This window comes from Capsicum annuum, chromosome 3, assembly GCF_002878395.1.
Source record: "Capsicum annuum cultivar UCD-10X-F1 chromosome 3, UCD10Xv1.1, whole genome shotgun sequence".
NCBI lineage: Eukaryota > Viridiplantae > Streptophyta > Magnoliopsida > Solanales > Solanaceae > Capsicum > Capsicum annuum.
Window position 1 is genome coordinate 198,458,093 of NC_061113.1, and position 12,761 is coordinate 198,470,853.

Sequence of the window (12,761 nt, forward strand, 5' to 3'; positions counted from 1 at the left end):
TAATGCAAGGCAAAATGCTAGTCAAGAAGTATGCCTTAAAATTCCAACAATTATCTTGGTATGCTCTGGAGTTGGTGACTAGTATGAGGGCTAGGATGATAAAGTTTCCTTTCGAATCATCCCAAGACTTGATTCTAGAGAGTATGGTTGTTTAGTTAAACATGGACATGAATATTTCTTAACTCGTGGTTGGTATGCAGCAAGTTAAAGAAAAGAAGAAGAAAGAGGCTAATATTATGAAGTGGAAAAATAAGAAGTTTAGCTACTCAGATCAGGATATAGGTTAGCAACAAATTCATAGAGATGGGTGAAAATGGTCCAAGAAGAAGTGGGGTAACTTTGGTTCCTTCTCTATGGCTAGTGTTACCTACCTAAAAATGTCGGGTGATTGCCTTATTTAGAGTGGTAATTTTTTTAGGGCTTAGGGTGCCCATTCTCAGGCTAGTAGGGCTTAGTCAACTCCATCATATCCTCCTTGTAGATTCTTTGGTTAGGTGCATCGTGGTGTTTGTGATGAAGGGAGAAACAAGTTCTTTAAATGTAGTCAGATTGGTAATATATAGAGGGATTGTCTTTCCATGGTTGCTTCTAGGGAAAACAAGGTCCCTGTTGCTACTGCATCAGCTTCTGCACCAAAGGGTGCTGCTTCTGCTTCTGGCTCTAGCACTAGCCAAAACCCTCTCTATGCCCTCATTAACCGTTAGAAGTATGAGGCATCTCCCAATATCGTCACTGGTATGTTGAAACTATTTTTTCTTTATGTGTATTACTTACTTGATTAGGGGTCCACTCTCTCTTACGTGACCCTATTTGTGGCTATGCATTTTGAATCTGATCTAGAGTACATTTCGAACCCCTTTTTTATTTCTTCCCTGATAGGTGACTGTGTAGTTTCTAAAAAAGTCTATAGGGGTTGTATGGTATCTGTTAGTTGTAATAAAACTCCAGTAGATCTACTAGATTTAGACACGATTGATTTTGATATCTTAATGGGGATAGATTGGTTGCATTTGGGTTATGCTTTTTTAGATCGTTGAACTCGTAAGGTCATCTTCTATTTCCCTAATGAACCAATTATTAAATGGGAAGGTATTTCCTTAGTGCCTAAGAGAAGGTTCATATCGTATCTTAGAAGAGCCTAGAAATTAATTTCCAAGGGGTGTCTCTATCATTTGGTCTGAGTTAAAGATTCTACCTCAAAGAGTCCTTCCTTGACATCCATCCTAGTGGTAAATGAATTTCCTGAAGTTTGTCTCGATGATCTTCCTAGTGTTCCTCCTGAAAGGGATATTAATTTTTGGATTGATCTTATTTCAGACACTCATCCTATCTTTATCCCTCCATGTAGAATGGTTCCAGCTGAGTTGAAGGAGCTCATGGAACAATTAAAGGATCTTATGGAAAAGTGTTTTAGTCATCCTAGTGTGTCCCCGTGAGGTGAACCTATTTTGTTTGTGCGTAAGAAGGATGGTTCCCTCTAAATGTCTATTGATTACCAATAGTTGAATGAGGTGACGTTAAATAATAAGTACCATGTTCCAAGGATAGATGATTTATTTGACTAGTTTCAGGGTGATAAATTATTCTCCAAGATTGATATTCGGTCTGGGTACCATCTGTTGAAGATTAGGGAGACTGATATCCTTAAGACTGCTTTCTAAACCCAGTACGGTCATTTTGAGATTTTGGTGATGTCTTTTGGCTTGACCAACACTCCGATAGAATTTATGGATATTATAAATCACGTTTTCCATTAGTTTTTGGATTTGTTCATGATTGTCTTTATTGATGATATTTTGTTGTACTCCAAGAGTGAGGTAGACCATGTTGATCACCTCCGCCTTGTGTTGTTTGCATAAAAAGTTCTCTTAGTGTGAGTTCTGGTTGAATGTTGTGACCTATCTGGGTCATGTTGTTTCTAGTAATAGGATCATGGTAGATCCGCAAAAGGTTGTGGTTGTTAAGAAGTGGCCTAGGCAATGTCACCCAAAACTAACTCCATTAGAACTATGTTGCGGTCGATTGCAAATATAGTAACCCAAATAGGTTGGGGTCGAACCCACAGGGAAGATGCTGAATAATTGCTTGACTTGAATATTCAATTCGTATTGGCATTATACGGGTCATACTATGCCTTCTCGTATCCATTCCAGTGTCTGATCTCCTAATGCTTCCACTTTCTGTTCTTCATACAACTTCATCTTACGAGTCATATCTTGACAATATGACTCATGTTCTTCACTCATATCCAATTGGGACTTCTATCTTTCCAAGCTTTGAACACTGATTTGTGTATGGCTTCCCTATACAAGTTGTACTCAGACTTTTGACTTGTATACTTCTGATACTTCAACTTTTGATGGTATCTTTAGACTTTGTTATGCTTACGAAATCTTCATGCTACTCGTATCCTTGCTTATGTCTTGGCTGCTTGAGTTGTATCTTCTCCATACTTAGATTCTTTGTTTGGCTTTAGGTTTTGTTGTGCTTACGAGTCAACCTACGAGTCATATAATGTGTTGACGACTTGTGAGGTAACTCGTACCTTGATCAGTCTTGCTCTTTTTCAGGTCTTTTTATTTCAAATTCAGTCCAACACTCTTGTAGACCTGTTTTACCCGCAAGAAACAGAAAAGTGTATCATATCTACTAAAACAACCTAAGTACATGCATAAATTCTTGGTTTTAAGCATCGAAAGCGCCATGTTTCTATGGCACATCAACACCCTCAACTTAGACTTTTGCATGTCCACAGGCAAACAAAACCAAAAACTATTTTCGAACACAGAACCGATGCTCAAACAAGAAGAACTTAAGATACCCATGGCAGTGATTTTTGAACTCCACTTTCAATCATATTATTCCCCTCCTAGTTTTAACTTTTCAAGACTCAAACTGTGTATATCAATTTAGCACACGGAGAAACACGGGAGAATCCGATGATGGCATTACATTAGCAATAGAAAACTGGGGATAAATACAAACTACATTCACCAAACAATCTATCAACTTAGCAACATAACCCATGTGCGCTCAACGTCAAAGTGGTATAACAAATACTCTTTCACTCACAAAGAAGTATTACAGGTGTATACAGAATACCATAGTCATAAAGAATACCATAGTCTTGCCCTTATGCTCTCTTCCTAAGTTTCCAGATAATTATGGTAGGATCACTATAGGGATTTATTCAGCTTATAACATAGGCTTGGAGATGGTATGATATCTTTTGGGATTCATTTAGTGACTACACCTCCTTGACACTCCGATTTCTTTGAGGTCCACTAATTTCTCTATTTTTAAATTTATTTCCACCCTTATGTCTCCCTTTTTATTTTAAGAACTTTTCGCTCAGACCAGGATGGTTTTCTCACTTTATTTTCTTTTTTTTTCATTGTACTTTTCTCTTTTTTTCACCACACCTATCCAAGTTTCACGGATTTTTCATCTATACACTTTCTTTATACTCATTTTATCCTACGCGCCCCTATAATAGCCACCCTCAACTTAGGTGATTTTCCTGAGTTGAGGTGCAAAGTTTCCAAGGAGGACCAGGGCCAAATAGGTTCATTATAAGGGAAATGGGAAGGTGAAATTGGTGTAATCAACAAAGTTGGTCGATTTAGGCTCAAATATTTGGATCAAAGGGATTCATACTTTTTGGTTAGGGTTTTTAGGTTCAGGTGGACTCATAACAAAAAGAGCCTATGATTACTTCCCACTCGACTATCTTAGACCTAGGTAAAAGCAACCGGGCAAGTTCTAGATTCCAACACACCAGGAACTCAGTAATTCCTCACACACACTTGCACAGGATTACATTGCTAAGTACCATTCATCTGGTTATGCAATTGTTTGCCCCTAGTTGTTCTATCCCTAATAATAATGCCATTTTTAGGTTCCCAACAGTCTCATACATCCACATATATCACACAGTCACAAAATACAAAAATTTAGGAGGAACCTTAACTTTTTCAACACAATTCAATTAAATATAAATTCTTTCAGAATAACGATTTCAAATCCACAATTTACATTTCCAGAATCACTAATTTTCAAAATCACAAATCAGAATTTACTACAAATCAATTTCAAATTTCATCAAAAATCAATAAAATCCTCTGCCGTAGGTGCATATTTTCCCCCAATTTCAGCTGCCAGCACCAAAACCTACAAGTCATAACAAACTTTCAGCTATATATACTTTTCAACTATTCCTAGAATTTCTGAATGAGATATAGCCTCACCCCCAACTGAAAATCCTAGCACTATCCCCGAAGCTTATAAGATGTAAGATAAGGATGAAAGGTCATACCTGGGTGCTCAAGGCACCGTCTTAACATCATCAGCATATGGGCCCTTAGATCGGGTCCCACTCTCCTCATCTCTCATCCCATCCACCGGGGGACTAAAACAACAACAATAGTCGGGGGAACTACCTTATCTGCCTCAATAACAACTATGGGTGGTCTCGAACCACCAGCTTCAAGAGCTATCTTACAAATCCGTGTCTCTCGGTCCTGCTCATCCTGTATACTTTCTGCCATGGCCTTCTTCTCAGCCTCTTTCTCTTCACACTTTCTTTTTTTTCTCTCTCGTTTTTCTTCTCTGGTCTCCACTATTAGGTCTGGGATTGCCCAAATATTACAAACATGCATCGTGGGCATCACCGTCTCAATCACGAACTATAAAACCACTGATCAATCGTACAGTTCTGACCCAACCAGACCGAGGACCTTGTCATAATGGGCATCCCATTCCGACCGGGATCGAAGAACATCCCCATTACCCAACCCAACCTCCAGCCGCCTGCCCTAAGTTAGCTGAAATTTTGAGCATGTTCTAAGATAGTGTAAAAGCTCACATGAAGACTTTGAGATAAAATCACAACCATGACCGACCCAACTAAGTCCAACCATCCCATATCAACAATTCAACCATACCAAAACAAAGGTCTTAAACCAGTCCTAACCAAAGATATTCCCAAAACATAATATAATTAATCCCAAAATGAAATACAATGGAACAACGAACAATGTCGTCTAATGATGTCAGCCCTTCAATTTATTCCAATGCGATGGTTGACACAAATACCGATCCCACTTATTCCAACCCATAGAAGTACCACAAAGTCTATAACTAAAAGAGTAATAAAATCTGGTTGGGACATGCCCCCAACCACGGCCCAAACCAATATCCAAAATACAATCAAATTTCTAAAAGTATCCATAACATGAAATGGAGCATTCTGAAAGGATGGAAACTCACCACTTCAGTCCAAATGTTGATCCCCAAGTCAGGCACTACATAGGAGGAGTAGAACAGTCGGCTCCTACATTGCGTGGGTATATAACCGCCAGTAGACGGGTTAGCGAGTGAATGCTAGCATGATCTCAGGATAAGAATAAAATAATGTCATTTATAAAACCAAGTAAAACAATCCATATGCACACAACCATACACACACACACACATATATATATCTATGCTGGGAAAGGGAACGAGTTTAGCATGCCTTTAAAACCTTTACCTAGGTTGTGTAACTTTGTCGTCCTAAACCATCCACGGGCTATATAGATTTAGCTACCCTTGCAGAAAGCACCCTAGTGCTTGAAGCCGCATGACCAGGGAAGAAAATTGGGTATGACTAGTACATCCCCCAAAATATAGAGTGACATCATGCACATAGTCACCAAGACCAACCTTATATCAGCAAATATGAGTTTATAGTTTTGGTCCTCCGGGACCTCCACCTTCCACGGATTTGATATATAACCTACCATTATTGCCCAATTAAAACTATTTTGCAAACAACCAAACCATTAACCAATTATTAACCAAGGCCATCATTATTGGTGCCATCATAACAATCCTTACTTGTAAGTATTATCCATAGCCAATCATATATAGGTTTAAGGGGACTTTCAAGTGCCCTTCCATTTACCATATTAAACCACTTGGGGGCTTCCATATGCCCTACAAGAATAACCATTATCCATTTACCATTCGAAACCATTTAAACCATGCATAATTCCTTTACCAAGTTTTAAAAAATGCAAGAGTTCCATTAAAAGTAGTCAATGTAATAAACATATCTTTATAAGCATTTTGTCAAACACGTTGGGGGAATAATATGAGCAAAACCAATTCTAATTATCACCAAACCATTCCCATACAATCCAATTATCCAAAACCACTATTAATGCATATAAAAGCATAATTAAAAATATGAGAAACCATAACTAACCATTTAATATCAAAACCCCCAATTCATATTTGAAAACCAAAGTCATACAATCAATAAAATCATGAAAACATTCATAAAACCATGCTTTTAGATAGAATTAACAATTAGGGGAGTAAACTTGCCTTAAACCAAGATGATGATGGAAATAAATCACCAAGACAATCCCCCAATGAATCCTCTAGTTGAACCATAGCATCCCTTGCCCACAAGCTTTTTGAGAGAATTATAGAGTGTTTAGAAGAGTTTTTAAGTGTAATGAATGAAATAATAGGGTAAATAACCAACCAGGTAGGTTAGACGTCGTGGGACCTTATTAGGATAAGTGGGAAAATACCCAGAATACCCCTACTTAAGTTGCACAAAAATCCCATCACAGGGGTACTACTGACCCTTATGTGTCATACCATTCTAATACGAGTGGTACACTTCACTGTCTGACATACGACTCATCCACCCAAGTTGTATCCAAAGAATATGATTCGTACCCTTCATCCTTACACCTGGCAGATTTAAATTTGAGAAAGATTTAGACACTGTCCACTATACGAGTCTTGGGTATGACTCGTACCCTGGCTTACAGCTCACGATGAGCCACTCATACTCAGATCCAACTTAAGTAACCAATTCTAAGATTAAGTTAAGGAACCAAATGATCTGTAACCACTAATATGACTAGTACCCATATTTTGTATCCATTCTAGTAACCAATATCTATTCCACCAACCAACCCTAGTCAGCATACGACTGGACCTTACGATCTGTACACCAATATACAACTCGTACCCTTGAGTTATACTGGGTCCAGAGACTAGAATTCTAGGAGGTTTTTGAAGGTATAAAAACGAAGGGGTTTCAGTATCCCCCACTAGGAACATTCATCCCCAAATGACGGACAAGGTAGGGGTAACCACACGTACGAGTCATTTACATTATAAAATATATTTCTAATCTTTAACAAAGTTCAAAAACAAAGGCAAGGATATTAATATTTTCTTTAACAAACACTTAAAATAAAGATTAAAATAAAGATGTGTTGAAGACATATTTCTTTCGCATGAATCCCATGAGCAAAAAACAAATGCAGATATTTAGACTTCATGTCCTCTTTCATTTTCCATGTAGTTTCTTCTACCTTATGGTTCTGCCAAAGAACCTTAATCAAAGCTACATCCTTGGTCCGTAACCAACGAACCTACCTATCTAAGATCTCAACTAGACCGTTTCATAAGACAGAGTGTTTGGGATACCCAATCCTTCTGAAGGCACAACTGAAGAAAGATCACTAATACACTTCCTCAATATGGAAACATGAAAGATAGGATGAACCAAGCTTAATCTAGAAGGCAAATCTACCTCATAAGCAATATTATGAATTCTCTGCAATATCTCATAAGGACCAACATATCAGGAACTGAGCGTCCCTTACTTACCAAACTGCACTACTCTCTTCATATGAGATACCTTGAAGAAGATTATATCCCCAACCTCAAACTCTTAGTCTCTATGCGTAACATCTGCGTAGGAATTTTGGCAACTTTGGGCAGCCTTAAGCCTCTCCCAAATCATCTTCACCTTCTCCATAGCCTGATAAACCAAGTCGGGACCAAATATGTCTGCCTCACCAAGCTCAAACCAACCAATAGGAGACCTACACCTCCTAACATAAAATGCCTCAAAAGAGGCTATACTAATACTAGAATAATAGCTATTATTGTAACCAAACTCCACTGCCACCATAATCAATCACACAAGCCCAAAGTATATCCTACAATGTCTGAATAGTTCTCCCTACTTACCCATCTATCGATGGGTGAAAAGCAGTACTCAGACTAACCTTAATCTCCAACCTTTTCTAAAGAGACCTTCAGAAGTGAGATATAAACTATGTGCTACAATAAAAAATGATCAAAACAGGAACCACATGCAGCTTCACAATCTCCTAAAGATACAGATTTACATAATTCTCTACCGAGAAGGTAGTCCGCATTAGCAAAAAGTGCTCAGATTTCCCCAACTAGCCTTATGGGTTGCCTCCCATGCAACGCTTGATTTAACGTTGAGGCATGACATGATTTCCTTGGTTACACAGGATTCACCCAAGTCATTTTAAAAATTACATCAATTTCCTTAGTGTTACCCATATAGTTCTTTACTCTTTGCCCATTCACCTTAAATGGGGCTTCGCTATCCCTCTTCAATTCTAAATCACCATATGGAAATACTCTAAGCACAGTAAAGGGACCATACCATCTAGACTTCAACTTACTTGGAAACAAGTGAAGCCTTGAGTTGTAGAGCAATACCTGGTCACCTTTCTTGAAAATTCTTTTCTCAATTTTGCAATGATGATCCAACTTTATCTTTTCCTTATAAAGTGCAGAATTTTCATATGCCCAAAGTCAAAATTCATCCAAGTCATTCATATTGTTCAATCTTGATTTGGTTGCATCTTACCACTCAAAGTTTAGCTTTTTCAACGCCCAAAGTGCTTTATGTTCAAGCTTAATAGGAAAGTGAAAAGCTTTTCCATACACTAACTAATATGGTGAAGAACCAATTAGAGTCTTGAATGCTGTCCGATAAGCCCATAATGCATCATCTAACTTTTGTGACCAATCAGTCCTATTGACATTCACTATTTTCACTAACTAATAAGAAAGTGAAAAACCTTTCCATACACTAACTAATATGGTGAAGAACCAATTAGAGTCTTGAATGTTGTCCGATAAGCCCATAATGCATCATCTAAATTTTGTGACCAATCAGTCCTATTGACATTCACTGTTTTCACCAAGATGGGTTTAATTACTCTATTGGACACCTTAACTTGTCCCCTAGTCTGCGGACGATAAGATTTACCACCATGTGTTTCACTCCATACTTCTCAAGCAGACCTTTAAATAAACAATTACAAAAATGTGACCCACCATCACTAATGAGAGCACATGGTGTGCCAAATTGAGAAAAGATGTGTTTTTTAGGAAAGCAGTGACACTACACGCTTCATTGTTGGGAAGGGAAACTATCTCCACCCATTTAGAGACATAATCTACATCCACTAGTATATACTTAATGCCAAAGGAACTCACAAAAGGCCCCATGTAATCTATACCCCATACATCAAACAATTCCAATTCTAAGATAGGAGTCATACAAAGTTCATGGCATCTAGAGATATTACTTTGTCGTTGACACTGGTCACTAGCGGAAGTAAAATCATATGCTTATTTGTAGATTGTTAGCCAATAATATCCATATTGCAAGATTTTATGGGCTATGCAAGTTCCTCCATTATGACCCTCAACTGGCAAAGAATGATAAGAATCAAGTATACTCATCATATCCACCTCAGGTCTGCATCTATAAATAATTCCATTCGTATAAATTCTGAATAAACAAGGCTCATCCCAGAAAATTTCCTTACCTCATGCATAAACTTCTTTCTCAGCTGAAAGGAAACATCTTCTGGAACTAGATTACTGGCTAGATAATTTGCATAGCCTTCAAACCTTGGAGTTAGATCTTGGAAAGCTTCTAATATCTGCTCATCTAGAATATTGTCATTAATCTCAAGCCCACCTTCAACATTCTACGTAGCTTCCTCCTCTAGTCTAGATAATTGATCCACAACTTAACTCTCAGTGCTTTTTCTATCCTTGACCTCAAAATCAAATTCTTGAAGCAATAGCACCCACTTAATCAGTCTACAATTTGCATCTTTTTTCTCCATCAAGTATCATAATGTTGTATGATCAGTGTGCACAATCACCTTTGTCCCAATCAAATAAGATCTAAACTTCTCAAAGGCAAAAACCACACCCAACAAATCTAGTTTCATCATGGTGTAGTTCTTTTGAGTAGGATTGAGTGCCTTGCAAGTGTAGTAAATGGGATGCAAGATCTTTTCTTTCTATTGGCCTAGTATAACCCCTAAGGACAAACCACTTATGCCACACATAATTTTAAAAGAAAAGGACCAGTCTAGATATACAATGATAGGAGTAGTCATCAACTTCTCTTTCAAATGCTCAAAAGTCTTCAAGCATGCTTTCGTAAACTTCAATTTCACCTATTTCTCAAGATGCCTACAAAGAGGGTTGGCTATCTTAGAGAAGTCATTGATGAAACGCCTATAAAACCTAGCATGTCCCAAAAAACTATGAACAACTTTCACTAAAATTGGTGGAGGTAATTTCTCAGTCACTTCAATTTTAGCTCTATCTACCTCAATACCCCCTTTTGATATTTTGTGCCCAAGAACAAATCCTTCTTTGACCATAAAATGGCACTTTTCTCAATTAAGCACCAAGTTGTATTCTTCACATATCTTAAGAGCATTCACCAAGTAAACTAAGCAGTCATCAAATAAATCACCAATGATTGAAAAATCATCCATAAATACTTTGATGGCATCTTCTACCATGTTTGAGAAAATTGACATCATATATTTCTGAAATGTGGTTGGAGCATTACATAACTTGAATGGCATTCGTCTGAATGCTAAGGTCCATGCATACCCTTCTTCCTGTGACTGGTTTTATTAGCACTAGATCATTCTTCTCATTAGGCACAATAGTAATAGCGCCTTTCTTCGTCACACATTATACTGGACTGACCCACTTACTATCAGCAATAGGATTCACTACACCAGTATCCAACCACTTAATTATCTCTTTCTTCACCACCTACTACATAGGAGGAATGAGTCAATACTGATTCTCTATATTTGGAATGTAATCCGATTCAACTTGAATTTTATAAGTACACAAGCCAGGAAAAACACCCATAATATCTGCAATGGACCAACGTATGGCCCTGTTAAATCTCTATAATACTGATAATAATTTTTCTACTTTTGACTGTATCAAATAATTTGCAATAATAACAGGCAAAGTATTATTCAATCTCTTCAATGAAAAGTATCAAATCATTTGCGCATACAATCTCTTCATACTCTTCAATGCCATCACTATCAATGTTCATAATCATGGTTGAAAAGCTTCAACACCTAACTTCTCTTCAATAAGAATAACAATATTAGAATCATCATCCCAAAGAGTAACTAGATCAATACCATGGAATGAATTTATCTCATCATCATACACATAATCACTGATATCACTCTCAACTTATTAGGCTACTTCATAGGTTTGTATACATTGAATATCACCTATTTATCATTAAGTTTTAGCATCAGATGTCCTCTCTCCAAATCAATCAACGTCCTACCTGTAGCTAAGATTGGTCTTCCCAAAATAAATAGGATTTGAAAGTTGTAAGACCTCATAAAATTCTTTCATAGTATGAACCTTAGAGCATGTTAAGTAAAGTTTCAATCCGCCCCTAAAAGGTTGAGAAGTATCTTCCCAAGTAAGAACTATTTTAAACCATGTAGAATTTCCCTAATATCGACTTTTTGTCATGTATATAATTGAATAACCTTTCCGTCGATATCAAATTCGTCCAAATCCAACGCTCGGGCAAAGAGTTAGAGCCATTTTAGTAAGACAGTGTACCACCTGGTACTTTAGCGCGTCGCAGAGCCAGCCAAAATAGTAATCGTCAAAATCCAGTGAGCCTCCGCAATTATGGTGCATCGTGCCAAGGCTTAATTTTAGAGTTGTCAATTTTCAGTGCACCAAAGCGATTCCACCGCGCCGTGGTGCCTTTTCAGTTTGCAACCAAGGTGGCAACGCAATTTCCACCGCGTCGTGCTATTAAGCAGTTTTCCGATTGTTTAATTTCCAGTAAGTTGACGCGATTCCACTGTGTTGAGCCAGCATATAAAATTGGGATTTTTCATTTTAATTCTAGAGGCTAAAAGGGTCATTTTGCTACCCCTATATATACTCCTTAACACGGAATTTGGCCTCATTTTAACCTAAAAATACTAGTTTTCTCTCAAAGTTGTTCAAGAACAAGAGCTAGGATTTTTACAAAATTAAAACCCTTCCTTCTTCTTCAAGAGAAATCAAGAAAATCAAGAATCTCTCCAAGAGCTTTCAAGAAAGAGTTTCTCTAAGGTATGTACATGTTGATTCTTGGGTCCCTTTCATCCAAGAAGCTCAAGAACCCTTTTCTAAATTTCAAAGATCTTATGTTTATGAGTTTTCATGATTCATGTGAATTGAAATTGGAGTTCATGCTATTATTGAGTTTCTAATTCATGTTTTGTTTACGAGGTTTCAAGCTTTGACCCTAGTATGTGATGTTCATAATAAACCCTCTTCAAGTTGCTTGTTAAGTGATATGTTCATGTCAATTAAGTGAAGAAATTTTTAAATAAGCAAAGCATGCTCCCCATATGTTTGATAAAATGCTTATGCAAAGAAACTAGAGCTCTTATAGAATATTGACTAGAAATCCCCAATTTTGTTCAAGCCCATGCATGCCAAGTATTTGTTGAAAAGCCTTAGTGAATGAATTGTGACATGACAGCATGAAATTCCCCAATTATGTGCTCTTCGATACATGCTAAGACTTTAATACATGCTGAGTGTTTGATGTAAGACCT